The following is a 27,108-nucleotide window of genomic DNA, read 5'->3' as shown; positions in this document are numbered from 1 at the left end:
CAAGAAAGATACCAACCATATAAACAACCAAAAAAAATGCTAAGTGGAATTATATTATTAGAGGTTAATTATAGTACTGACGGGAAAAGGAAAGATTTTAAATGGGTATTTAAAAAATCCTACTGCAGTGCAAGTCTAATAATACAGTGTTTCATAGACTAAAAATACCACATAAAATGTAAAAATAATGTGGTTAATATTTTCAGTTACTGACCACAAGGTATTTATTGATTCAACTAACATTTGGAAATCCACCTTTTCCTCATTCTCAGTTGATATATAACTGGAAAACTGTGTGATTTGTGCATCAATTCTCAAGAGCATTCTGTTACCTGGCCACCATAAGTGTATTGGAAGTTGGCATATGATCCAATGACTGTGAGGCACAGGAAGCTTACTGAGATAATTAGAAAAAGCTATACTGTCTTAGCTGCTGAACATAAATTAATGTAGAATTTAGCCCTTTTAGTTCAAATTCTTTATGCTAGCACAAGGAGACCATCTCTTTGGAAATGGCAACCAACACAGAAAACATGGAGCAGAAAGTAGGGATTTCATGTCATATTTTTACCATATGAATGGCTAGATCTAGTGCCTGAGTGGAATATATCTTTAATTTTTTATTTTATTTGTTTGACATAGGGTCTCACTCTGTCACCCAGGCTGGAGTGCAGTGGTGTTATCTCAGCTCACTACAGGTTCAAGCTCTCAGCTCAAACAATCCTTGCCCCTCAGCCTTCGGAGTAGCTGGGACCACAGGTATGTGCCATTATGACTGCCTAATTTTTGTTATTATTTTTTTGTGGAGATAAAGACTCACCATGCGGTTTAGGCCAGTCTTGAACTCCGAGGCTCAAGTATTCCTCCTGCCTCAGCCTCCTAAAGTGTTGGGATTACAGGCATGAGCCACTGTGCTTAACCATTTAACTTTTTAGATACATAATTTAATAACTTTTATCTTTTTCTTTTTTAAAGTCTTAGAATTGAATGTTTTTATATAAATTATAACCAAATGAAAGAGTTATTATAATGAATAGTAAAAACTGGAAGTAAATTATCTTGGTATCAATTTACAGATTATATCATTTACTCATCAAGTTTGCTACATCAAACAGTCATTACAGAACTTCCAGCTTCCATTAGGGAGTAGAAAGATGGAAAGAGCCTCAAAAAATCCACAAAAGTCACAATTTCTTAACCCATTACAGAACTAAGGTCATAGGACAGCCAATCATCCTGAGATCTAAGAAAAGATAGACTTCTCTAAGGAGAGACGGAATGAGCACAAGCTTCCAAGGTGAGAAATAATCCAGGAAGAATTCAGCTAAAATGCTTAACAAATCATTAAGGCTAGTATGACAGTATAAAGCCCCTGATGATGCAGATGCACTCACTTATGGTTATTTTCTCTAAACCCACGAGAAAAGGTGGAGGGCTAGAAAGGGAACCAGAGAATATATGCATCATGGTCAAGGCCTGAGGGTCAAAGCATATGGCAGATACTGTGGGCAAGACACAAGGAAACACCAGAATCTTTCTCCCCTACAGAAAAATATTCTTAAACTAATGGGCAAAGAGATTGCACTGCTATCCTCAGATAACTGGAGGAGAACCACTGTGGTTATAGGTAGGAAGAATAAAACAGAAACAACAAACAAAATAAAACCCTATATGTTTGGATAAGGTAGAAAAATGATTGTAGGCCCAGAGCAAGTTTCCTGCTGCTGGAGGAGAAGCAGAAGCTCTGAGAAGGGCCTACCTAGGAGAGGCAGACCTTTAAGGCTGGCCTAAGACTGTGGCAAAAACTGGACAAAAGAAAATGCCCACCTGACTACCAAAAAGACATTGAATAACAAGTAACAGCAGTCTAAAGTTGGAGAGAAGGCAAAACATAGAGAAAGCACACCCAAAGTGCAGACTTACAGGGAAAGCAGAAGCTGAAGGTGGGATAAGAATAGTGAGTATGAAGAACCTTCCTGCAGTCCACATACCCGACCTTAAGCTAGGGCAAAGGTTGAAGATTTCAAGCCAGAAAACCAAACCAATTTTATCTCAATCCTCATCTATTTTGACTTGATATTCTACACCAGTGGGCTAGCTGACAGGAGTTATGCCTATTTTGAGCTATAAATATTATTTCATCAATCTCTACTGTTCTGTACTATATAGAGAGCTTTAACCACAAATCACAAGAAACAATACACTTAGACAAGAAACAACAATAACAAGAAGAAATAACACTTTTATTACAGTGACACAAAGCAACCAAAAGAATCAAATTTGACATTCTCCACATTCTGAAACCACAAGGCAGGAATTTTAAATAATAATAATTAATATATTTAAAAACTTAAATGAGTAAGATGGGAAATAGGAATGAATAAATGAGGGATGGCATCAAGGAAATAAAAATATAAGGAGAATCAGTAGAGATGCTAAAATAATTGTGATGAAATTATCACTATCTCAACATATCCAAGCAAATAGTTTGTGAACTTAACTATGTAATTAGAAATTATGCAAACTCCTACACAAAGAGACAAGATAGCAAAATAAAAGAGAAAAAGAATCAGAGCCTCAATGAGCCACAATATCATATAAATGCTCCAAAATACATGTTACTATAATAATTCTAGAAGGAGAAGTGAGAATGAGGCAGATGAAATGTTTGGAAAACAAATAATGGTTGAAAATTTTCCAAAAAAAGTGATAGATACCAAAACACAGATCCAAGAAGCTCGGTGATCCATGATTAATCAATGCAAAAAGAAAGATAAAAAGGCAGAGAAAGGAAGGAAGGAAAGAAGGAAGAAGGAAGGAAGGAAGGAAGGAAGGAAGGAAGGAAGGAAGGAAGGAAGGAAGGAAGGAAGGAAGGAAGGAAGGAAGGAAGGAGGGAAGGAAGAGGGGGGAATAGGAAGGGAGGTAGGGAGGAAGGGAGGAAGAAGGAAGGGAGGGAGGGAGGAAGGTAGGCAGACAGGCACACCGTAGACATATCATATTCAAACTAGTAAAAATCATGGATGAAGACACCATCCTGAAGGCATTCAGAGAAAAAGGATTCATTGCTTACAGGGGAGCAGGGAATTAGTCAAGAATTCTCAAAAAGTATATAACTTAAAAGATGATAGTGTGACAACTTTAGAGTGGTAGAGAGAGGGAAAAACTGTCCACTATGAATTCTATAACATCTGAAGATCTTTCAAAAATAAAAAACATATAAGGACCTTTTAATTCCATTAAAATCTTAGCAAATTCATTACCAGCAGACTTGCATTTACAAGAAACTTTTTAAGCAGAAGGAATGTGATACTAGACAGAAAGTTTAATCTGCACAAAGAAACAAAGAGTGCTAAAGGTGAGATAAGCAAAGACACAGTAAACCAAATTAGACAAAACAGTTAAACATTTCAACACAACAGAAAGAAGTCTACAACTAAAAGTTGTGTATCATAAAAAGATAAGCAATACAACATGAGCCATATCTAATAGGACTTCAGAAATGATCTATCCTACAGTTCCAGGATGTTGATAATGATGGTGTTGATAATGATGAAGATTGTGATAGTTATATGGGGATACAACTTTAGGCCCTTTACATATTAAATTCTAAAATATTCACCACATCTAATAAGGTAAGTCATATTATTGTACCTATTTTACCAACAAGAAAACTGACCAACAAGATTAAACAACATGACTAAATTCACACAACCTATAACAGCAGAATCAGTATCAATCACAACACAATTAGCAGCTACTTCTGTGGCAATTTTCAATAAAGCTATTTATGAAGAAAATATGCATGATACTCTCAGGCTTTTAACTTCTAATATGGCAAATAAATAATACCAGAACTGGGAATATTTCTAAGTTATGAAAAACTTAATTTTCTCTTTCATTAATGAGTAAATAGTTATTTTTTAATTGTTTAAATAATTTCAAAACACTTTTAGAAGTGAAAAAGCAATTATAATCAGTTCCAAAAGCAGTTGTTTTAATAAAATTTATATAAACAGAGTAATATCTAAGCTGTTCTTGATGTTACCGTACTGTATTCTGTCTGATCACCTTAAGATAGTCTCTACAATATTGCTTAACAAAATATAGTAGAAGAAAATGTTATTTGTGAACACTCATTATTGTGTTGTTACTGTTGGCTCTTATATTCACAGTACAGTAGTGTTTATGCTGTAAATTACTGAACATTTACAGAAACAGTATGTTGAACTGGTGTATCAAACAATGTAGATTTAGTTACCTTAAAGTATCAATAGCACCACCTTGGGGTTTTTGGTATTTCAGAAATCCTATAATATGTTTCAATATAAATTCTTTTCTGCAGACACAATGTGGCAGAAACATAATTAAATCTGAATATCATGGAGAAGGGTGACAAGTACTTAAATTTGTAACATTTGCAGAGAAGCATAATTTATAGCAAAAAAAAGCAAAAACAAGATGAAAGAAATAGGACAATAAAGACAAAGAAACAGAAAAAAATAAATATTAATTAGTATGATATTTACAAAATAAATTATAGAATTAGCACAGTTTGTCTATTTCTGGATCTTCTTTGTCTAGGCACAGTGGTAAGATTCAACTTCCCAGGACTCATGAAGTTTAGCAAAACCATAAATGTTAGTGTAGGTTACCTGGGTTACTTGTGGACTGAGATCTTAAACACCAAAGACGTTTTATCATACTGTCTCTCACAGTCAGCAAACCTATAGATGGTTGCTGCTTGGTCAATCTGAATCCAATAGACAGGAAGACAGATAGCAATGTCTAAAAGAAACCTGCAATGAACATGCATCCCAAGAAATTTTTTAAAAAATATTGTTTTTTTAATGCCAAAAATATTTCAGTGTTCTTTATTACTGAATGATTATTCTTTCTCTCTTTACATAAATATTATGATTATAAACTGAAACACAGTATTTTTATGTAAAACTATAGAGTTTATCTACAAAGTGACAGGGAAAACTCTAGACTACATTTTGGAGTGAAGAAGCTGAGTATACAATAGTATTAAAGATTAGTGTATATAATATAGACAGTGATGGAGAGAATTGTTATTCGGTATGCGGGAGAAATGTTTCCTGCAAAACAGTGTGGCAAATCCGTAAATCATCTGCCTTGTAGTAACGCAGCTTGAATTAGAGCAGGCATTTAGCAATATTATTTAAGCTGTTAAATGTAATTTCAAAATTTTTTTATACTACCCTGGGAGATTGAATAAATGTTCAACAATATTCCCCATAAAGCAAAGAATGTCATAAAATGTACACAATTATGGAAATGAGGCAAAATATGCAGTGAGTATTCTGTATTGTTGAGGCTAAATACGAAAGTACATAAATTATTAATAATCAACCCTATTTTCTTTTTACATGATGTCTAAAACACTAACCTTATAGGTCCAGGCTTTGTTTTGGTGTTGTTCTAAATAACAATTTCTAAAGTTTCTATTTTTTAAAACAAGTTATTGATATCTCCACTGATTGTAGAGAAAAACTATTAGCTTGAAATAATTGCTATATACTTTAAGTGTCTTGTAAATTTTAGAAAAATCGATTACCAATCTTCAAGCTGGATTACTAATTAAATATAAATTTCTAAGTATTTCTTTTAGAAAGAAAGAATATAAAACAATATATGATATTTTAACTCAGGAAAAAACTGCTATTTTAATCTTACACAAAGTGCATAAGGCAATGCCACAATAAAAGGGCAACTGAAAGAATGTCTTCAGCTTTGGTTATTTTATACAAAAGAAATTAATAATAAAAACATTGATGATTAAATTGATATGTGGTCAAATATTTATATATAAAAATATTTCATGTATTCTATAAAAATAAAATTTGTTACAATATTATGCTGCTAAGATTCAATTAAATATTATTACAATATAAAGCTCCTTTTGAAAATATTCATGTTTGTTAAGCAACTTCCTGTAATAGTTTGCTTTATTTTTTTTCCCAGTGATCAGTACAATCATTTATTTAGATATTTATCTCAAAGCACCTATTTATACACCTAAAAATGGGTAGGCAAAAGAATCACACCTTGTCAATTATAAAGCTTCCTAAGAAGTAGACCTGGTGGGAAAACATTCTCTAATAGAAAGCTGACCAAGATCGTATTTCTCTATTTAATGTACAAAGTCAAATTGAAAGGCTGGCTTGTCAACAAATGTTTAACTACAATGAAATTCATGCCTACCTGTAGTACTCTGATTAGAAATTCCAGCATAATTGAACCAGAAGACATTCTACACTTTAAATACTATAGCACCATTACATTAAAATTCAATACTCCATGTTTTCATTACAGTTCATCATTCTGAGTGTAAATTTCTTCAGAATATTCTCTCCTTTAAAGGAAAGTAGAAACTTGTATTTCAAAGCAGAAATCTTAGATTAATAAGATAAATTATGCATTAGATATAGAAAGAAAAAAATAGTCATTTTACCGCCGAATAATAAAGTGCTACCATAAAAACTTACAAAACATAATAAGAATAATTAAAATAACTAGTTATAAAGAGAATCATCATCAGCATTAGAATAAATGGCATCTAAGTAAATCTGAGCTTAATATCATGGTAATGGAAAGAAAGAACAAAACTATTACAATGAAGTCTTCCTATCATGCAAGTCATATGAAAACAAACATAACAGTGTGGATTGTTGTTATATTGAAAGAAGCAGCCTCTGCTAGTACTTTTAGAATGGAGAAAGAAGATGAAAGTTCAGGTATTACCTGCTTACCGGCTGGTTAGATGATTATCCAGCTCAGCATCAGGTAGTTAAGTTGTACTAAGGCAAAATGAAAACATGAGAGGATAATGCAAAAGACTCCAGCTGGGCCACAGACAAATTTTTCATTCCTCTATTCACTCATGCGTTCATTCAGCACAAATTTATTATGTATCTAGTATATGCCAAACATTGTCCTGGATACAAAGATGAATAATACAATGCTTCTCACCTTCAAAGGATTAAATCTAGTAAATGTAGACAAACAAATAAACAAATTAATGCAAAAGAGTATTGAAGATGCTCTGATGGAAGTTGGGGTCCTTGCTGCTTTGAACTTGAATGACTTTTTGAAAAATTCCCTTCCAATTAAGCAAGGCACTCTTTTCTACTTTCCTAGGATCCTTGCTACATATCTAGATGGACTCTGGGAGATGAATATGAATATTTAGATTACCAGAATATACATAATTAAATGACAAATTGTCATTTAATTTGTATGTGTAGCACATACAAAATTTCTCAAGGACATATATAAGAGGAAAGGAATAATGAGGACTGGAGTATTAAGATATCACATTATCAAATCAGAGGCAGAACAAAATTTAAAGAGAGGAAAATAATCTCTACATAAATATGTGTATCAGATTTATACTGACATATGTATACAGATAACAAGTTTGATAGAAAGCATTTCATAGCATATCTACATTCACACAAACACTTTCTAATGATGTATTACCGTTGTTTTAAAAGGGTTCTTCTCTGAAGTTTTTAAATCAAACCTTGAGTTGTTCATTATTTACTCTTAGTTGTTGTTTGTTTACTTGCTTTTGACTCAGTCCCTTCATATCAACCACCTTTTCCTTGAACCCTTTTACACACTTATCTTGGTTAAAGTCTCTACCTGATTTTTTTTCCCTGATGGTTTTAATATTTGAGTCTTCGGTTTCTCTAAATCTGATTGTTTTGAATGCTCTATTTCTTCATAGGAGTGTGCGTATGTGTGTTTGTGTGTGTGTGTGTGTGTGTGTGTGTGTGTGTCATGATTTTTGATTGGACACTGGCATTGTACATAGAAGAACAGAGAAGACCAAGGTCATTATTATCTATCCCTGGAATTAAGAAGCTTCATCTTAAGGCCATCTGTCAGGCCATCATAGCAGTGGGTAGAGTCAAAACAGTGGTTAGAGGTTGAGCTGGATTTCCATTTTGTCATTGCTACCCTTTGCATTAGTGCACTAAAAGCGTCATTTCTTCAGGGGAGGCCCTGCTATTACCTTGCACTTATAAGGTTGCTTTGGCTTCTGAGTGATTTTTCTTAGTGTTCCTGCTCCACTTTCAGCTTTTAGCAGTCTCTGCACAGCTGTGCTACAGAGGGGTCCCTCCTCACCATCGGAATTCTCTCCCAATGGTAGAGAACTCTCTCCCAACTTTTTTCTTTTTGGGGTGAAGGAGATGGGGCGGTAGGGCTTCTGTGCTCCCAGCACAGCTTCAGTCTTCTTAAAAGACCTGTTCGGCCAGGCGCGGTGGCTCACGCCTGTAATCCCAGCCCTTTGAGAGGCCGAGGCAGGTGGCTCACGAGGTCAAGAGATCGAGACCATCCTTGTCAACATGGTGAAACCCCGTCTCTACTAAAAATACAAAAAATTAGCTGGGCGTGGTGGTACGTGCCTGTAGTCCCAGCTACTCAGGAGGCTGAGGCAGAATTGCCTGAACCCAGGAGGCAGAGGTTGCGATGAGCCGAGATCGCACCATTGTACTCCAGCCTGGGTAACAAGAGCGAAACTCCATCTCAAAAAAAAAAGACCTGTTCATCTGAGCCTCAATTGTGGTGCTTTCTCACTTTTGCTATTCTCCTAATGGTCAGCTATTTCTGCCTTGTGTCTGTGGCGTTCTTGGGTGGAAGTTTCCTGACCTCCTCCCAGAAGGATCAGACCTCTGCTTCTCATTCATAAAAGGATTTCTAGATACTTCTCAGATGTAGAGGATTTTTGCTTTCTCCCCGCCCCCAAAAGCGATGCATTTTAATTTTGATATTGGAGGTCAATATTGGTCGACCAGCTAGCTCCCAATTACCTTAAGATTTTGCTTCATATCAGAGCAGGTAGAGAAATAGGTGGTGATCATGGCATGGTGGCTCACACCTGTAATCCCAGCACTTTGGGAGGCAGAGGCGGGCAGATCACTTGAGCTAAGGAGTTTGAGACCAGACTGGCCAACATGACGAAACCCCGTGTCTACTAAAAATACAAACATTAGCCCGGCATGGTGGTGCGTGCCTGTGGTTCCAGCTACTCAGGAGGCTAAGGCACTAGAACCTGGGAGGTGGAGGTTGTGGTGAGCAGAAATAGCGCCACAGCACTCCAGCCTGAGTGACAGAGTGACTCAATCTCAAAAAAAGACAGAGAGAGAGAGAAACAGGTGGTGATCAGTTACTGCATTCCCTCTTGTGCCAGCAGACCAACTCCTGCCTACCAGCTCCCTGGGGAGATCCTCAGCAGCTTCCTGCCTTGCCACAAATCTTTATTAGTATGTGATAAGGGGCTGGGAAATAGAGTTTGTGAGAAACGCAGACTCTCCTCATCTCGTGTTCTCAATTTTAACAGCTTCATGTGAGCCTACATCAGGGCTTTAAGAATTTATGAATATTTTAGCTGATTTCTTCTTACCTGATTGTATGATGACCACCACTTCCTCCAGTGACCAAAGTCTGGAGGTGAACAAATACTATGTCTTCTTGTTCCTTAGACGTGTTGTCACTCTGTTTCAATTTGCTTATTACCTTACAACTGTAACTCTCAGATGGTTTCAGGAGGTTATGATTTTTTGCTGATTATCTATGTTTCTTTTCTCACTGTTGGATGTTGAGTAACATTTTCTTGCTGCTTTCTACATACTGATCAGAAAAAGAATTCTATTTTTTTTTTAATTATCAATTTAAATTTTCCTGGTGCTTCCCTACCAAGAAAGGGGACCAAAAAGGATTTGCCTATTATTTATTACTTTATGCTTCTTCAAGCCTTTGCCAAAATTTTTGTTTGCAATACTACTGGTTTTCTAGAAATACATATGATAAAATATACACTGATCTATTACTTAGCTGCAGCCTTCATTTTTGGGCCAGTGTGATCATATTTCAGGCTTCTCTATAGAGATAATCTTCTCTTATTTTTCCCTTTCTAACTATGATGAAATAATGTAATAAAATTCAAACATTTTTTACTCACGCATCTCTTTCATCAGATGAAACTTTATGTGTATTCCTAATACACAAATGATATGAAAGCAGGGATGTTATGTTTCAAGTTCAGGAGGGGAAGATGAAAGAATGCCCTTCTATTGTGTGCTCTGCATCTGCCACTCAGACTCCAAACTGGCCTTTAAGCAGCCTCAGAGGATTTTTTTTTTTGTAACTTTTAAAAAGCCCAAACCCTACCCCAGACCTATGTAATCTAAATTTCTAGAATTGAAGCCCACAAATGAATGCATTAACCTACTATTTAGGTAACTCTGATGTTTGGGCATCTTTAGCACAGCATTAAAAATTTTAATTTGTCTCAATGTAATTTATTAAATTGAAAGCATTGCAAGTGTGGTATTATACACAATAATAATCACATTGTGAAGCAAAAATTTTATTACATTTTCATAATTTCTTACAGCAAAGACCTTCTCTGCATTTCCCATAAAATATTTATATTAAGAGAAGTCTAAAACACAAAAACTGCTAAATTGAATGGTATGCAAAACTCATGGGAGAAAGAGTTGGTATTTTACAATTTTCATTTTAGTTATAACACACCAACTCTCTTTTTTTTTAAATTGCATTTTAGGTTTTGGGGTACATGTGAAGAACATGTAAGATTGTTGCATAGGTACACACATGGCAGTGTGATTTGCTGCCTTCCTCCCCATCACCTGTATCTGGCATTTCTCCCCATGCTATCTCTCCCCAACTCCCCACCCCGTGCTGTCCCTCTGCTATTTCCCCCCAACAGACCCCAGTGTGTGATGCTCCCCTCACTGTGTCCATGTGTTCTCATTGTTCAACACCTGCCTATAAGTGAGAACATGCGGTGTTTGATTTTCTGTTCTTGTGTCAGTTTGCTGAGAATGATGGTTTCCAGGTTCATGTCCCTACAAAAAACACGAACTCATCGTTTTTGATGGCTGCATAATATTGCATGGTGTATATGTGCCACATTTTCCCTGTCCAGTCTATCACCAATGGGCATTCGGGTTGGTTCCAGGTCTTTGCTATTGTGAACAGTGCTGCAATGAACATTCGTGTGCATGTGTCCTTATAGTAGAACGATTTATAATCCTTTGGATATACAACTCTCCTTCTATAATAGAAATAAAAGATAAATAATTGCTTTAAAATAAGCTAAGCAAATTCCTATATCAAAAAATATAATTTTTTCAAAGATACATGAAGATAATAACCTTTTATAATACATAAATTGGAAACTATAAAAAGTTTTACCTGAAAAACTTTTAAACATATTTAAAGTAGCACAGTTTAACATGTTACAATCATAGGTTCTGTCAGTTTACCATTGCTTCACATGTGTAATTAATTGCACATAAAAATGTTGATTCATAGGTCTAGAAAGTTCAAGCTAATAAATCTTATATACTTAAGCTTTTTTAACTGATTATTTGTAGTATATTTTATAGCAAAGAAACAAGATTTTTTTCTGATTTACCAGTAATTCTATTGATTTTACAAACATTATAAATATACATTTTCGAATATCTGAAATATAATTGCTAAATGCAAAATATAGGGAAATCTAGAGCTACAAGGAGAAAATCTTTCGAAGAAAGCAGCTAACCTAGAAGAGGTGAAACCAAGACCTCTAGGGAGAGAACCTGGTGAAATAAAAACCCTGCAGCAAGGGAACTTTCAATTAGCCCTGTTCGTGAACATATAAATTACGGGAAAAAATATATTACGCTTTGTTGAAACTAAACTGTGTTGCACAATTGTTTGTTACTTGCAATTAAAAGTCCTGATAATTTGCCCCTTATATCAAAAAGAATTTTTATATAATACTCAGTAGATGAGTAGATAACATATTTATCAGGATAATTATCATAGAAATAGGAAATTCGTATATTGTCAAAATCTTAAAAGGTTGCATCTTGTTTTAAATTAAGCTCGTTTCTGTATTTCCATGTGTTTTTTTAAGTTGTTGATTTGTCACAGGTTTTAATTTTTTGAATGTATGAAAGAAAATAGATTTGTCGGTTATACCCATTTATATTCTCTTTCTCCTTTTTTAACATTTGTAATTTTTAAACTTTTAGTAATTTTTCTATTTTCTTAGGCATATTTGTAGTTATTTTTCTCACTTTTTTCATGCTTATTTTAAATTTGTTTTTATAAATAATAATGTATTATATATGATAAACTAAAATTAAATATTTTTATTTTAATCTAAATATTGTCTTTTTCACATTTCATAAATTTTAAGTTACAACAATTAGGTAAAATTAAATTCTAAATAAATTATAATATTCTTTATTATTTTCCTTATCCATAGGTAAGATTTTTGAGCTTCAGATGGTTGTGGGGTTTACCACTAATGTCTGCATGCTGATGATAGGAAATGTTATATAAAACTCCTTAGAACTGAAATTTTTTGAGGTGTTCTTAACGGTCCAGAGTGGCTTTGATATTTCTAAATATGCTTTAATATTCTAGGATGATTTCTTGTCTTTTTTATAAGCTTGTGCATTGTTCTTTTTGTGGCTTGTTTATTATTAAAGGCTTGCTTACTAAATTAATCATCTACATCATATGTCTTTTTATATGGTCTGTCAAAAATAGAAAAACAAAATGTGTTCTAAAGTCTGTGGCTGTGATTGTAGCTTGGGATTTATTCCTAACAGAATTTTTCAGCAGGTACTTCAGTGCAGTATTAATCATTGCTGCCTCTAGAATTTCATTTCATGAGACATGGTGCCATATAAGAGGGGGGGCAATATGGAACCACAAATATATATTTACTTTTATAGATGCCATGACCAAGTTCTAGGAGATATAAAGTATTTATGGATCCTAAGAAACTAAGAACCATCACCTTATAATCTCATCCTTTTGTTGTTGTTGTTGTTTGTTGTTGTTTAGTGAAAATCTCTCCAAAACACTTCCAGAACCTATATCCAAAATGCCAGGCCACAGGCTACGCTATTAGTGTGGTACTTTTCTGTATCATTTATAGTATCATTAGTTTGAAGAAAGACAATATGACTAATGAACCAGGAGTGTTCTTGGCCGGTTAAGTTTTTACTTCGTTTAAAGTTCTAGCATTAGTGTTTCAGCTGAGATCTTGGCTTATTATTTTGTAGTGCTAGCACTCAGAGATCCTCTCTTTGTCTTACTTATTTCTACATAACACTTTGCTGACTTTGTACAGTTCTCCTGAATTCATGACTTAACATGCTTTATTCCCTTGTATATCAGTTTTCTACTGCTATGTAACAAATTATCACAAACTTAAGGATTTTTTCCCCCAAACCATCCATTTATTTACTAGCTCAAAGATTTGCACGTTGGAATTCTAGGTATGATGTGACTGGGTACTGTACTGAGGATCTTACAAGGCTGAAGAAAAAATCCACTTCCACACCCATTTAGGTTGTTGATTGCACGCAGTTCCTTGCAGTTTTAGGACTGAGGTCACTGGTTCCTTATTGGCTGTCAGCCAGGAGCTGCTAATAACCCTAGCTGCTTCCTGCATGCCTTCCCATGTGGTCAGCAATAGAGAATCTCACTGATGCAAAACTCCTCTAGAGCCTTGAATCTCTCTCTCCAGAAGGAGCTCAGTTCTTTTAAGGGCCTGTCTAATCTGGTCAGAGTAACTCAAAATAATCTCCCTATCTTAAAATCAACTGATTTGGGACCATAATGTCTTTACTTTTGCCATATAATCTACAATAATTATGGGAGTGATACCTCATTATATTCACAGATTCTGGCCACACTCAAGAAGAGATTACATGAGGTTAGTGGTAATGGTAGGTGGGGGAATGTCATCATATAATTTAGCCTTCTACACTAGGTAATAAAAAGAATTATCATTTATCTTGATTAATTCTACCCCAAAATAAGTTGCCTCTCTTATCAATATATAATTATTTTTCATTTCCCACTTGTGACCGAAAATGTACTTTCGCTAGCCATCCATGTTTTGGTTTTTGTTTACATATTCCTAGCACACAATTACTGCTTCTATTCTATTTCATCTTTCTTTGTCATTTTGTTTTACGTTTATTTCTCCTAAATAACATATATATTGGTTTTGTGTTGACCTGTCTCGATCCCTTCAGGCTACTATTACAAATACTGGCTTATACACAACAGAAAATTTTTATTTCTTACAGTTCTGGAAACTGAAAGTCCAAGTCAGTTTGTCAGCATGGTCAGGATCTGGTGAGGACCTTCTTTTGTATTGTAGACTGCCAATTTCTTGTTGCAGAAGTTCCCTCACGGTGGAGAAAGGAAACAAACTCTCTCCGGGTCTTACAAAGACACTTATCCCATTCAAGAGTACTCCTCTTTCATGAGCTCATCTTAGATTCTAATTATGTTCCAAAGAACTGGAACCATGAACATGTTAATTTTGTTAGACCATAAGCATTTGGTGCAATAACATGTCTTATACTAGAATCTTTGTAATTTCTTTGATACTTCCCTGAATGTTTTCATTTAATTTTCTTTGTTTTATTCTTTATTGATTTCTATTTTCTTAATATATTGAGTCTTAATAAATATGATCAAATCTGTATTTCATTTCAACAAAAAAGAAATCAAAGTTATTTAATGATTACTCCTATAATGTAGGCAAGTTTTATCCCACTCCCCACCCACCTTGCTCATAACACATACAGACACATGCTCCATAATTCTCTCCCAGTATTTCTAAAATTATAGGTCATGGTTTTTTGTTTTTCATTCTTGAGTTCTTTACATTGATTTTTTTTTAATTCACTGAATTTTGAAGTTCTGTGTTACACTTTTTGAGATTTTGTCTATTGGAAACAATCTTGTTATTGGCTTCATGTAGTATAAATTTTAATTTCTCTATTAAATTTTAGTTAGACTGAAATCTTTTATCTCTTTCCCTTGTCTTTAAGTTCCTCTTTTACTTCTTTATTGCTTAGAAGTAAATTGTTCTTATATTTTGTTAAGAGTGTATTTTCTTTGATAATAAACTGGATCTGAAATAATGAATTTAAAAATTGTGAATTTCCTCTAAATCATCTGTGATGTGTTTTTATAGGCCCTAAATTAATTTCTTTTTTTTCCCCATTTTACTCACCTTGTAAGCAAGCAAGATCCTCATACTTGCTATAGCAGCAGTCCCCTATTTTTTTGGCACCAGGAACCATTTTCATGGAAGACAATTTTTCCATGGACAAGAGGTGGGGGATGCTTTCAGAATGATTTAAGCACATTACATTTGTTGTGCATTTTATTTCTATTATTATTGTACTGTGATATATAATTAAATAATTATACAACTCGCCATAATGTAGTATCAGTGGGAGCCCTGAGCTTCTTATCCTGCAACTAGACAGAACAGGGGTGATGAGAGACAGCAACAGAGCATCAGGCATTAGATTCTCATAAGGAGTGAGCAACCTAGATCACTCGCACACACAGTTCCCAATAGGGTCCTTGCTCTTATGAAAATCTAATGCCACTGTTGATTTAATAAGAGGTGGAGCTCAGGCACTAATGCAAGTGATGGAAAGGCTGTAAACACAGATGAAGCTTTGTTCACTCGTCCACCACTCCTACTGTGCAGCCTTGTTCCCAAGGGTCATAGACCAGTACCATGGCTCAGGAGTTGGGTATCCCTGTGATATAGGAACACAGGCACTGTGGACATGCCTTAGCTTTCCTCACTCACCATTCAAGTGAGACCATATTCTTTGCTCAACTTTCATACTAAAGGGGAGGCTGATTTTCACAGTGCTAGGCATGGTCCCATTCTTAGCATGGATTCAGTAGGTTTAGCTCAGCTGTCTTACAAGGTGCTAGTCCTACAATTAACCTCCCAATAGAATGTCTCTGACTCAGTAAAGCACAGCAATAAAGCAAATTGATACTCCCCAGCATGCATTGCTACCAAGTGTTCTTCCTGCACCTTTCTATCCTTCTGTTTTCCAAGAGTTCAAACTTCTCAGGAGATGTAGAAAGCCATTGATTGAAAGAGATCAATTTCCCAGTCACTCCAAAAAGCAGCATTTGCAGCTAACCTTTTATAGAAAGAAACTAGGTCTTTAAAATAATGGGCAAACACTGGAGCAGGGAATAAATAGGAAGGATATGCATAGGCAAAGCCCAAGGATCATAAAAATGGGATCTAGTTTGTATTTATTTATCGGTATGTTTGTTTGTTTGCTTTTTTTGATATAAAGTAAGGAGGAGTTAAATTCTTAATTCTTAGCTAAATAATTTATGTTCAAGTTGTTTGCTTTTATATCTCTTTCTGTCATGTATGGATTTTATTGATGATTTTAAATAAGGTAATACTTATTCAGTATTAATTTTAAGCCAGAATAAACTAGACCAGATTTTAAAAATCAAAATGTTTAATTCCAGAATATAATGAGAATTTTTACAGGACTCTCACAGAGACTCAATGCATGTTCATAGGAAATTGAAAAAGATTTTACCTTTGCATTGTAGAGTGGCCCATTATGCACATTATCATAATAAATCAATATGACATTAAAATGTTCTTTCAAGTCAATATATCAATAAATATTGTCTGAGTGTCTACCATGGTAGAAAGATTGGGGGTAAAAAGGATATCAGAACTTTAAATAATTTATGTCTTTGCAAAGACAGAGCTACCATATGCTGGGACATAGGCTCTACACAAAAACTACTCACTTGGACAGGGCAGACCATAAGCACTAAAGTTGAAAAGAACAACATCAATATGAAGAGCTCTTAATTAATAAGGTAGCCAGGAAATTAAAAACAAATTCAAGGGTGAGAAGTTTAGCTCCACCCTAGTCTAGGACTATTCACACACACAAACACACACACATACATACACACACACACACACACACACACACTTTACACATTTATTGACCTAAAGAAAGAAACTGAGGCACAAAATATTATTTTAAAGAGTCTACTTGAGCCAAAATGAGGACATCTGCCTGGAAGACTCAGACTTGAGTAACATTGGGTCAAACCCCTGTTTGGTCATTGTTTCAAGCAGATTTTTTTAAGGCAAAAAAAAAAAAAAAAAAAAAGGACAAGGAGTGAGTTGATACAAAACTGTTTGTCTAGAATTCTCATTTGTTTACAGATTTAACACTCTGAGTAATTGACAACAGTTGATATGGGTTATGGTATCTGGTATGCAGCATTTTTAGGTGAATTTATAGCTACTTGTGGTGGCAAACAGCTTTAAAAGATGATTACTTAGGGGGAGAATGGGACATGACTGCTGTGCCATTTCTATAACTCTCTGAGCCTGATAATTTAGAGGAGGCTCACATTTCTTATAAGAGTTTCTTTTCTTTCTCACTTTATAACCCAAGGTGACAAAGTGACATGGATAATTATCTAATTTTGATAACAAATTACAATGAACATAATTATTAAAGTTTAAATTAATTTTTGAGTCACCAATTACCTAATTGGTATGAACACATTTGAGAATAGTTATCATAAAAAATTAATTTAACACCCACATTCCTTTGCATCATTTGTTTCTGTTCAAAAGAAATGTCATTGTCTTCAGCCCTTCTCCTAAAATGTCTTGAAGACTATGACATTTCAGCCCAGTCACCATTTAAGGTAGATAGAACATCTGGTAGATGACTTCCCTAAGTAGTTATCATCCTTAAAAATGATAATTTTTAAAATATATTTTTCTGATGTCAAAAGTAGATGTGTGGGAAGTATTAAAAAGCTTTAAAAAATATCTAAAATTCTCACATTTAAACATAACTATGTGTTTCATTTTGCATCTTAATGTTGCATTATTGTCTCTTTTGATTCTCCCATGCCATTTAAAATTTAACTAAAGGTTTAGAAAGTAAAATTTCCTTTAGTAGAAATTAAATTTTAATTTCTTAATGCATGTTTCTTTCGCTGATATTAGTTGTCATTTGGTGTATTCATCTTGCAAACATATTCATCTTACAAAGTAACTTCAGAAAAACCTTACAGAACACAAATTTAATAAGTTGGCAAAAACACTAAAATTACTGCAAACACTTCTTCTTAAAATAAATTAGTACTGAACTAACCACAAAGCTATTCGATCATTTCAGTGCCTATAAAGAAACAGAAATTATTATAGCACCTTTATTTATATACATAAAGCTCATCGAGAATTTTGTTTCTTACTAATGCTACTACCTCCTCTGACACTCAGAGTTTCATCTCAATATGGCCTCTGAAGACTCTTTAGTTAATGTGTATTTGAAGTGTCATTCTACTCGCAATGAACTGTGCTGAAAAGTACCATCAAGCCTTTAACATTGAAAGAAATCAATCTAGTGATGGTAAATGGTCTGTGGTCTCACAGGGATAGACTCATCTGTTAAAACTTTAAAGCTATACAAATCAAATATCCTTTCCTTTTGTAGAGTGCTTTATGTAGAATTAATGCATTTTTAACCCACAAGACACTGGCATTTTCTATTCTTTTAAGAGGTACAGAAAACTCATATCTCAAAGGCACTGTGAAATTTACCATTTCAGTTTCACTCAGCTTTTTTCACAGATTATAATAGCCAAATGCTGAGATACTGACCAATAACTGAAAAGTGATCTAATTTGTTTTGTTGTTTTTTTATTGTTGCACATGCGCAATTAACTAGATGTATGCCAAAAATTTTCAAAATCTTAATAATAGATTGAACAGACTCCTAAAGACAGCATTGGAAATTGCTTGCAATTATTCCACAATAGCTTCATCAAGTCTAAAGCTTCCCTATTCCATCTACAATAGCCACACAAATATAAAAATATTATGTGTCTAAAACTGAAAGGATTAAAATAGCTGGATCAAGTTTAAATCTTCCCTACCCCATCAAGAATAAAAGAAAGCATATAAATATATAAATATTATGTGTTTGAAACTGGAAAGACACAAAAGTGATTTTGTTAAAACAACTTTGCCTCTGAATTGTAGTCATAAGAGCATTATAACTTTCCCAGTTTGCAACAGGGTCTAAAATAATATTTTTTTTAAAACCTATTTCTTATAGACAAAATCCATCAATTTTTCATGGAAATTTTAATATAAACTTGCCAAAATAAATATATAATTTAGAAAATGTCCTAGGTTGTTTTTAATCTTAATGTGGAGAAATAAAAAGTTACAATTTTACATTTTCAAAACTATATTTAATCACTAAACTTACAATTATAATGCAATAATATGTTAGGAGCACTGCACCATAAAGGCAACAGAAGTCCTGCAACACTGAAAAGCTTTTCCATATGCCCAGAAAATTAGTAAAACCCAAACAAGTGGTAATAAGCTTAAATTATACTGAGAATTAAGTTGGCTCAAAGAGAGAATTTTTTACCAAGGTACTAAGGAGAATTGTTTTGCTGAGAAAAGTTATATACTCTCTACCCCTAGATTGAAAAAAGATATATTTATTTAGCTTGTTCCTTCACACACTACTTTAAAAAAGAAAAATAAAGATGTTCTTCTGAATCTATCAATTTATGGCACACATTGATTTTAAGAATCCTTGAAAGTTAAGTAAAATTTGGGTCAGCATAGTTGATAAATTTTCTAGGAAACAATATAAGATTGCAGTTAAAAGATTCCAAGAGGAGACATGGAAATTTTTAGCATTAATTAGCTATTCAGCAAACCAAAGTAATTCAGTAAAACCATTGCACAAACATGAGAGTCTATACATATTTTCTTTGTCTTCTAAGCATTTTGTTAAGTTTTAAGATAGCTTTCCATGCATTTCTCTCTCTCTCTCTCTCTCTCTCTCTCTCTCTCTCTCCTCTCTCTCTCTCTCTCTCTCACACACACACACACACACACACACACACACACACTTTCTTTTGCAATATGTTAGCTATTCTCAGGATTTCTTGTTTTGTTTTGCTTTTCCCAGTTATTCTACAAGGATTTTAAATAGTGATCGTCTTTCTTTACAAAAGTAAGAAAGTAGACCTCTAAAACTCAACAAAGGGCTGAAAAACTTAACTCAGGTATCATACATGTTGGAACTATGCTCTTCTTACATTTGTTGCTTGAAAGCTATAAATACAAATTTGCAGCACTCGTCTAACAGCAGCATTTTTGAATTGTCATGCTTACACTTATTTTTATTTTGCCATATCATAATTCAAGGCTGTTTTTACCACTGACAAGGAATATGATATGATCCTGGCTAATGTTCATATAAAATAAGTTGTAAGAAGGCAGAATAGCTGAATTACTTGGGTATTTAATCTATGAATTTAAGACATTCAGTCATTCAATTAAAGAATACTTTGGTAATTAAAATATTAGTTACATTATTCTAATGTGTGACTACAGCAACTCCTTCCAAATTCTGATGGTTAATGTAGATAGATAGACAGCCAGTAGATGAGACAATTGAAATGAAGAAAAACAGAATAAATTTAACTCTAAATCAGTAATAAAAGAAATTCTCTGCCCATCAATAATTAGAAAGCATGAGAGTATCCATGTAAAGTAATAAATGTTATGTATGTATGTTACATAAACCATAAAATATTTCAGTGTGAGGGAATGATTAGAAATATAATATTATGAAGCTATAATTATTTTATAATAGATTCTTTTTGTATTTTAATATAAATCAAAAACACTTATTCCATAGGCATTTTTTTAAGTTTGGATAATAAAAGTGGTGATTCAAAACATTGAACAGCATTTCTAGCTGTGTCTTGTGGCTCATGCAGAACATTAAATGCCAGCATGCCAACCAATCACAACTCTGAGCAGCTCTTAAGATTGTATGTAATGAATAACAGACTGTAGCTTGTGGGTTTATCCATGGTCTAGAATGTTTTTGAAACCTTTTTAAAAACATGTAAATTGCCTTTAGAGTCTCCCTGTTTGACAATTACGACTGTCTCAACATGGCAATGCCACAGTATCGCATAGTATGTGGTTGTTCAAACTAAGACAAGCTGCTCAACAAGATCACAAAGCAATGAAAATGGAAGATTTTCTATCTTTCCTTTTATTCATAAATCATTAAAATGTCACCATTCAAAAGGAAATATATCTCTGTCCCAGAGTAAGTTGCTTATTTTCCCAATTGTTTTGATTTTACATTGGAGAATGCCCAGAAGCACAAAGACAACAACAAAAAAATGTTCGCAGTCTTCACAGTCTCTCTGTCATATTATCCTTACTTAAATTAAAATAAGTAAGAGTAATATTTATTTGGAAATAATACGTGTTTGAGGAAAAATAAACAAATGGTTAATTCAATAATTTGGCAAAGATTTACTGAGCACCTATAATTACAAAAGATATTGTTGGTGTTGAAAATACAACAATAAACACATCAAAGTCTCTGTTACATGGTATAGATTACTTAGTGCTAAAAATCAAAATAAGCAAGTCAACACAAAACAACTTTTATTATATGAAATATAGTGCAGATATAAAGAAAAAACGAAGTACATAGAGAAGATTGGAGAGTGAAGGCTATTTCACTGAGTGCTAGTAAAAGGCCCTTCAGAGAGGTAGAACCCTGGGTGTAGATTCCCTGACGAAGGACTGAGGTGGCAAGTTTAGCTCTCTTAGTCTGGTCTTCCTGAGAAGTGCATAATTCAGCTAAGATCCCTGTGATGTGAAGGAGGCAAAACGTGGAGATTCAGGGGAAGACTAGTACTTCAGAGGGAAATAGTTTAAAACCTTTGAGACAAGGGACAGCAAGAAAGGCTGAGGGCAACTTTTCCCAACCCTTTTCCCAACTTTTCCCGACCTTTCCCAGAACAGTGGATTCTGGAGAAGGGGTTGGGAAAAATTCAGAGGTAGACCATGGCCATCTTGTATGGTCACTATAATGATGAGGAATAGAAGCATGCAATTGGAGTGTAAAAATATGGGGAGGGTTATTATTTGATTTGTTCTGGGAAAAACACTTTGCTGCTACATTGAGAATGGACTGCAGTGGTCAGCCATGGAAACAGGAAAAATGGTAGGGAAAAATAGTGATCAAGGCAGGTCATTCTGTCTTAGTCTATTGTGCTAGCACTGGAGATGCCATATGTAACTGGATATGTTTTGGAGGTAGAGCCAACAGCTCTTTTCTGATGGACTGGATGTGGATTGTGAGGTAAACAAAAGAATAAAGCCCTGATTCCTAGGATTTATGCTGAGTAACTGAGTAAATGGTGGAGATTATAATTTAGGAGGATCAGGAAATGTTGAATCAATATGCTATGTCTTAGTTTTAATTTTGTTTTTTGTTTTGTGCAACAGCCTATTGTGTAACCTTTTGTGTAACAGCATATTTTTATTCTATAAAAAAATTCATCATTATGAGGTATTAATTTTATTACATGTAAAGTTTTCTTTTTCTGTTTGCAATATTAACTCTAATCCCTTTGGTATTGGCTTTATAATGTACTGCATTTAGAATTGTTTTAATACAAATACTTAGCGATTCTTGGTAACAGGATTTTCTTTGGGTTATGGAGATTCTCTAGTGACCTATGAATTATACCAGCAGTGATTGTGAATGAGAAAGGAATCCGATTGTGAATGAAGTGGACCAATAGCTGATCTTCTAAAAATTAAGGTTTTTGAAATTTGCAAGCAACCTAATCACTGCTGTGAGTTGCATTAACTATTGTCTGTATTTAACACTTTAGCCTGTGGGCAGTTGCCTCTGCTGCTTATAACCTAATCTAATCACCTCAAGTTTTATCTTTGTTTTCCAACAATGTTAGTTACTTTCCCTGAGTCTGGCATAACTCACAATGCCAAGGAGAAGCACTGTCTAACTCTCTGCTTTCTGTTTTCGGTAACCTTAGCTCAAACATGGACTTTGAATTGAATTTGTTTGTAAGCATGTTGCTTTATAGATGCAAAACAAAAGTAAAACCCAAAGGTTTAACACTAGATGATCTCAATCTACCATCTATCCTCCGTTTATCTTCTAGACAGACCATGCCCAAAGGTCTTATCTCTAAATTATAAATTGCAAGTGGAGTGAAACTGAGATACTGAGATTTCTCTACTCAGTTAATGCAAACCTGTGCTAATATCCTTGTCATCCTTCACTCTCATCTTATAATTGAAGTTAAGGAAGTTCAGGGCATGTAAGTGTAGACAATTTTGCGTCATTTCCAGCACTCACTCAGATTTTTCCCTCTTTGGTTATCTGGAGGTTCCAAGGGAAGGAGAGTAAGAGGAAGCAGTAACACTTTGCCCCCCTGAATCTGTATAGGGAGGGTACCCATGACTTTAACAAATCTCATGCTTGGATATGTTTCTCTTTTCACATTTTATACATGTAATCTCAAAACATTATTTTCTTCTTTCTTGGGATAATTTAAAAATACATAGTATTTGTTTCTTGAGAGCTTTGAAATCTCTTTAGAAACAGTCAATCTGAAGTCTCATGACTAAATTATTTCTGTATCACAATTTTTAGTATAAAGTTTTCCTCTTATATAACAATGTCGTTGTAACTATAAAACATGCTAATTACAAAATACTTAGAGAATATGTATGTATGTGTGTATATACACACACATATTTCACAATATCAATTCTATAGAAAATTAAAAACACTGGAACTCCGATAAACCAGTCACTTTCTTCTTTCCTTCTTTATTTTTTCCTGCTTATTTAATAGAAATGTCCGTTTGCCTCAGAATGAAATTAAAATGATAATAAATAAGAACAAAAATTTTTCTAGACTCATATTAATAGTTTATTTTATTTCTGTTACATGGTCTATGAGCATATTCAATTCTTACCTACTTAAAATATCATTACTATTAGAAGTTTATCTTCTACATTTCTGATTGAAATTATGCTGTGAATATTTACTCCATTTGTTTTGCTTGTCTTTATCTTTCTCTACCCTGTCTTCTTTCTCCTCTTCCAGTGAAAGCAATATTAATAGTCCGGAACATATTATACCTCTAATTTTTCATATTTTTAAGTAAATATTAACACAGAAGCATACATGTATTCACAATTTGCTTTTTTGTAAAAATATATTACACTGCTCCATCTATAATGATACATACATCTCTAATATTACTTTTAACAGCTGCAGAATATTATAGTCTATATGTATAAAACTATGTATTTTTTCCTACCTTATTTATGACCAACCAGACAATGCTGTAATAAACATCATTGCACAGACATGCTGACACATTCATTTCCATATTGTATATTCCCAGATGTGAAATCAAAATGTAAGTGCATTGAAAACATATTACAAAATACTTCCTGATCATTTTTTTATTCCCTCCCACAATGTATGAGAGGATTCCTCTCTCTCCCTTTCTCTACATCCCCACCAGCACTTTTGAATTTTTCACAGTGTAATGAAAAAGCTTATATTACATTTACTCTACTTTCACCCTGAATGTTAAAGGGACCAGGGTTTTTTTAATTTAGTTTTCATTTGAAGTTCTATTTGAAATTGTTTCTGTATACTTTTGTTCATTTGTTTCATTATGTTAATGGTATTCTTCAATCTGTAAATATTGTTTATTTATTTGTTATAAATATTTTGTGTATTACATGCTTTAATTTGGTCAGGCTTTTTATCAAATAGTTGAAATCTTACATTACATATTATTTATAATATTTTTGTTGCTTATGATTATGACTTGATTTGTTAAACAAAGGTAAGTTGAGTCTTGTAATATGCCATATTTGACCACTGAATACAATCACTAACATAGCTTCATTATAATTTACTTACCTATTTGCCCTATATAGGCCATAGAATTTGTTCATTGTTTTTAACTATAAAAATAATGCTTGTCAGAAAGGATTTATTATTTTATTTATTATATTTTTAGTTTGGGATCCTAGAATGAGAATTGGTAGATTCAAACTATTAATATTTAAATTTCCTAATTAATATTCTTGTTAAATATAAGTTATTTCTTTGCACTTTATTCTTTTACTGCATTACCATTGAAAATAACTTAATTGAGAAAGTTATAGTTTTACATATTACAGTGCTTTAAAATCTTTGTATAAAATTATTCACTTTTCTTTTGCTTAGTGAATTACTTCCTCTACATTTCTAATAACTTTCATATTTATGCTATTTTCCCATCTGAGTGATAACTCCCTACATGATAATTTGTGAAAATGATTCTCTATGTTTAATAAAAACTCAGGTTAGAAGGCTAAAAAAGATTTATGTTCACATGTTAAGTATTTAAGAATATCCATTAAAGATAATTCTTCAAGTTAGCTCATACCACTATCAGAAATAACCTGATTTAGAAAGTCTATGTTTTTGTTTGGTTCTCTCAGTTTTTAACTATAATTTGAAGGGCTGGAAGGGAAGAAAATAACTGTAATATTTCATGCACTAAATCCCCAATCTCTAGAACAGAACCTGGTACAGATTATACAGTTTAAAATTTTTTGATAAATAAAAGAACTGAATGAATTTTTGACAACTTCATAGGTGAGAAACAATAATTTGTTATTTGAGTATAATCTTATATAAATTACAAACATTTATTTTTATTTTATTCAGAAAATGTTACATTCTTTTCATTTTTCCCCTGGGTATTTGTCACTTTCTTATTGATATTTATAAATTGTTAAATAAGACTTTTATAGACCAGTAAAAATATTTTTTACTTTCTTATAAAACTTATTTATGGAATATTCCTTGAAGAAAAATGATCTTAGGATTCATGGAGAACAAAAAAATATTACATAAGACCGAAGCTGGAAAAATTGTAATTTTCACTTTTGAAAAGGAAAAAATATTTATATTTTGAAAATCAGAGGGTTTCACATCAATCTCTGGCAAGAATCCAGAACTGATAGTTACAATGATGGGTTGCAAGCAACTAGAAAAGCAGTAATCATTACTATGGGTTGACTATGAATAAGCCTTGTTAGACTAAACTCATTTTCTTTTTTGACATGTTTACTAGACTAGAAAATCAGAAAAATGCAGCAGACATCAAATATCCAGATTTAAATACAGTACTTAAAAGTCTCTCATGATATTCTTATGAATTAGGTAGAGAAATATGAGTTGAGTAATTACACAATTAGATGAATTTACATCTGATTAAAAAAAAAACTACATTCAAAGACTTCCAATTAGTGGGTCACACCAATCTTGAAGGATATTATTTTTGTCCTGTGCCTTAGAAAACATTTTATCCATGACTGAAATGGGGATATTTAATGCATACTGATAACATTTATGAATGATATGAAACCGAAATAAAAGAGAAAAATAAAACCAGAATATACAGAAAATGAAGCTACATGCATGTCAAAAAAGTTTACATGGACTCAGGTGACAAGAATATAAATATAATATCTAAATGAAATCTGTGATTTTTCTCATCTTTTCTCCAGATCTTCTGAAGGACTGCGTTTAATTCTAAGCAGTAAATTAAAAAAAAAAAAAAAAAAAAAAAAAAAACATGAAAAATAAATAAAGACAACTAATACAAATAGTGAGAATAATAATAATCTAAATCAGAAAAGAGGATCAAGTTCTGAAATTAAAAATCAGATCATATAATGGTGGCAGGATAAAGGAGAAAAGGCTCAGGAAGGACATCTTAGTGGTTTTACCAGTTATTTTATGGAAAGAGATAAGAACACCAAATCTTAAAAGGGAAAAGGGCAAACCAGAGTGAGTGGGTTTAAAACGGAGACATTTCTGTTGTCTATAAAAACCATTTTAATGTTCATAACTCCATAAAGATGGAAAGAGAACCTCTTGAGAGGAGTTCAAAGTAGAGACTATAAAATCAAGATAGCAGAAATGGATGGTGTGGAGCAAGATGGCAGAATAGAAGGCTCCAGTGATTTTCCCCTCCATAGCAACACCAAATTTAACAACTATCTACACAAAACTTCACCTTCACAAGAACCAGGTTAGCACTTGCAATAACCAGTTTTAATTTTATATCCCTGAAAAAGGCACTGAAGAGGGTAGAAAAACAGTCTTAAATTGTGGACGCCACTCCTCCCCACTCCCCCTGCAATAGCCACGTGATATAGGGAAATCTGTGCATTTAGGAAAAGAATAGTACAGTGATTGTGAGACTCTGCACGACACTCAGTGCTGCCCTGTCACAACAGAAATCAAAACC

The sequence above is a fragment of the Callithrix jacchus genome, chromosome 2, assembly GCF_049354715.1.
Source record: "Callithrix jacchus isolate 240 chromosome 2, calJac240_pri, whole genome shotgun sequence".
NCBI lineage: Eukaryota > Metazoa > Chordata > Mammalia > Primates > Cebidae > Callithrix > Callithrix jacchus.
The sequence above is the reverse complement of the archived record's forward strand: the minus strand, read 5'-3'. Positions refer to the sequence as shown.